The sequence below is a fragment of the Rana temporaria genome, chromosome 6 (assembly GCF_905171775.1).
Source record: "Rana temporaria chromosome 6, aRanTem1.1, whole genome shotgun sequence".
NCBI classification, from domain to species: Eukaryota; Metazoa; Chordata; class Amphibia; order Anura; family Ranidae; genus Rana; species Rana temporaria.
Window position 1 is genome coordinate 75,823,124 of NC_053494.1, and position 3,753 is coordinate 75,826,876.

Consider the following 3,753-nt stretch of genomic DNA (forward strand, 5'->3'; position numbering starts at 1 on the left):
GGTATAAATACTCATCAATGATGCGGCTAACATTCTCAGTGAGAGAACCACACCCCGAGACGATGGGTCGTCCGGGTGGTGGTAGAATGCCTTTATGCACTTTCGGTAGTGCATAGAACGTGGGTGTGGAGGGATGCTCGATATTCAAAAATTTTAGTAGTATTCTCATCAATGACACCTTCGCGGTTGTGAGCGATTGAGAATTTCTCTATATTTATTTATGTTTCGAGTTACAGTGGAGGCGGGGTACCAATCTGTACCAGTTTTTATTCTTGAGGATGTCTAAGCACATGGATTCATATCCCTCTCTGGTAAGGATGACAATGTTGCCACCCTTGTCAGAGGGTTTGATGACGATCTCATCGTTGTTACGTAGATCGTTAATGGCTTTTTTATGTTGGGAGTGGGGCCTGTCTTCCATTGGGTATTTTCAATGGCCTTTGTCACTTGTAGGACAAAGGCCCAAATATTGTGATTTCCCTGTAAAACAGGAAAGGACCTTGATTTTGGCTTGTAGGTTTTCGGTGTTACGTAGATAGGTCTATTAGATCGGGATTGGACCAAGGTGCCAGGTATGACACCTGGGATCTGAAAGGTCCAACCCTCCTCTTCTGGATTACTTTCATCCCACAGGGACATGAGGTCCTGTAGGGCCTGGAGTTCCTGTAGGGAAGTCTGATCAAGACTGGAGTTGTCAGTAATAGGGAGCTCTGTATTTGCCTGCGGTTTGTCATAAAGAACCTTGAACATCAATCTTCTAGCGAAGAGATGTAGATCTTTAAGTTCGAACTGGTCTGCTTCACCGTCAGGGCAGAAGGACAGACCCAGCTGGAGTACTGTGATCTGGTCTGCTGTAAGTTTGAAATTAGACAAATTGATAATATTATTAGAGTCCCGATCTGGGTTATCATCAAGATCGGGACTTATTGGTTTAATTCCTGAGTTGTATTGGTTGATACCATACTTGATCTGCGTTCCATCGTAAAGATGGGAGCAGTTCTTATATCTAATGAGTTATGGGAACTTGAAGCGCCGGGTTCACAGTTTACTTGGTGTGCCATGGGGGGCAGTGGCGAGGATAAAACCACAGATGTATTGCTATGTATACTGGTACTTTGGGCTCCAGAGGACTGTGGTTTCTGAGTTTTTTGGGTGCGTGGCCGTTTATCTTTAAGGGGGAAATGTGAACGTGAAATTTCCTGTAAACTGCTATCGGTATCGTTTTTGCGTTTCTTTTCTTTTTCGGGTCTTCTACCTATTGGGACATACGAGGCTGATGACAATGATGAGGTGTCAGAGCCCTGTCTGTCCGTCTCCACCAGAGGGGATAATTTTGTGTTACTTTTTTCGTGTTATTACGAGATGGATTGGAACTTGTCCATTTATAGGCTTGATCGTTGTCATAAGCGCGCCTATCTCTTTGGTATTTACTCTCTTTTGTCTTGATCAGGTTTGTTGCATACCGTGTGAGATGATCCTTGAGTTGTTTCTCACAGGCAGTATAATTGGGATACGTATTCACGTTTCCACTGTTGTCGAGCCATTCTTTAATTTCGACATCTACTTGTTGGATGTCCTGTCCATACTGTTCACAGAGAATCTTCATCATCTGAATAGAACAGGTTTGGAGGTTGTCCTCCCATGCCTTTTTGATTTTGGGTTAAATTTTTCTGATGTTGATCAGGCTGTCTCTCCAGCCACTACATGCACTGCCATCCGACATCCACGGTTTTCGCCAGTTGGGCGCCCAGGGGTGACCACCAGATCTCTCTGAATCATGGCGGAGGCCATGATGCTGTGGTCATCCGCTCTCCGAGCACATCTGCTGTGCTATGGGTGACCGCATCGCCGTGGAGACGGACTGCCGCTCTCCCATCCCGCCCAGAGGGCGTGACTACACCGTCATCCCCGATGGGCGGGTTCTCCACACAGCTTTGACAGGGGAGGATTTCCCCACACCTCTCCTGACGCGCTCTGCCCGCCCACACTAGTTCTCTGACGTTTGTTACAGCAGAGGACATGGGGAGTACATAAGCAGCACATCCAGCAGACACAATCTGCTCAGGCCATCGCAGGTAGACCATGCTTATACCAGCCACCACACCAAGGTAATTTATGTTAATCTCTTACCCTTACTGACTCCGAGTCTCTGCTATGCCTTCCTCCTACATATGGAGGTTAGCCATACGTCTCTCTGCATTACTATTTAAACATTTCCATAAGGGAACTTGCTCCCTTGGATCCCTTTTCTAATTATATTTTTATTTTATATTTACTTTTTCCCTGTTTTTGCCTTTAGTGGATGTTCAGCTGTGGCACTGGTCTATCCCTGCACCCCATTTGGGGTTTAAATATTTACCAACCTTCCATATTGGAGCTGCCTTAGGAGGTATTTACACACATATCCTACACCCTTTATCTTATTTCTAGTATATCTTTCATTGTCGCTGTTTTTTCCTATGAGGTTTTGACATGTATCCATATGTGTAATTACTTCAGATTGCTAAATACGCCCGGTGCACCTGGCTCCAATCAGCCCCTTTTCAGTGTGTTACTTACACTTTAACATCTCTTCACAAGCAATCCACCCAATTGAAACTTGGTATGTAATTTTATTCAAGTTGTATTAATTATGATTTCTGAAACTGCCATTATGACACGTTTGTATGGTGCATATTTTGCACCAAAACATAAGCCTAAAAGGATAAAATATTTACAAGCAGATGCTTGTTTTAGATACACTTTTATATAAAAGCTTTTTAGATTTCTATACATCTTCCAAATAGACCCTTTAATGGTCCATCTTTACCATCATCACTATTATTCTTTTTTAGTACTATTACTGCATGCATTAATAGCATGCATAATATTTTGGTTATTACCTCTATAACATTTCTGCTAACCAGTAAAAACGCCCATCTCCATTACATATCTATATCTTTTACTTTCGTTTAACCTGCAAACTTCATATATCTCCCTATAAATATTAGATTATATTATCTCAATATAACTTGCCTCCATTTGCTCCCCAGCGCGACTTGTGGATTGTCCATGAAGTGTGCTGTACTTTGCTAATCCATCTAGCACTCTCTGACGGCTACGCCTGGGAATTCGATGTGCGATCACATTTGAGGTATTTGTTGCTCTGGGCATTTACCTTCTGACACAGTGTCGGCAGACACAGACAAACTCTAGTTTCATTTTTTTATTTTTTTTATTTTATATGTATTTCTAGTTTTCATAGTAAACACGTTGACTTTGGCAGCTTAAAAACTGCGTCTTTCTCTGCAGTTGGTCATTGATCTGTATATTATGTGAAATTGTAAACTGTACCATACTTGCATGTTCTTATCTATTTATAGATTATATAATATGCATTTTTGTCCCTGAAGAAGCCCGAAGGGCGAAACATGTTGGACCCTATGCATACACCTATCTGTAACTCTACTTAAATATCTCATGTGATCATGTTTTTTATCCATGTGTGTGTTCATATGATCAATGTGAATTAAATTAAATTATATTTTTTACGCATACAAGTTTTGTCTACTATGTATGATATCTGCGGTACCTCAGCAAATCTTCTTTGATTCATATCATATATCCCAACTGCATTCGCACAGTCCCATGCCCCTCCCCAATCAGGAACATATATTCATGCAGCTCTGCAATGTTTTCTACCATTTGCAGAGGGGGTGACACCATCACTACTATATTGCAATACATTGATTTGCACTGGATATTCATTTATAG

At 41.9% G+C, this 3,753-nt stretch overlaps 1 long non-coding RNA gene across 1 annotated transcript; it reads left to right on the forward strand.

Moving 5' to 3' along the window:
• Window positions 1–2,014: 2,014 nt before the first annotated feature.
• Window positions 2,015–3,534, forward strand: LOC120943571. Its single transcript, XR_005750303.1, has 4 exons — window positions 2,015–2,108; window positions 2,300–2,389; window positions 2,500–2,602; window positions 3,363–3,534. It is a non-coding gene; the product is annotated as an uncharacterized LOC120943571 (long non-coding RNA).
• Window positions 3,535–3,753: the final 219 nt, after the last annotated feature.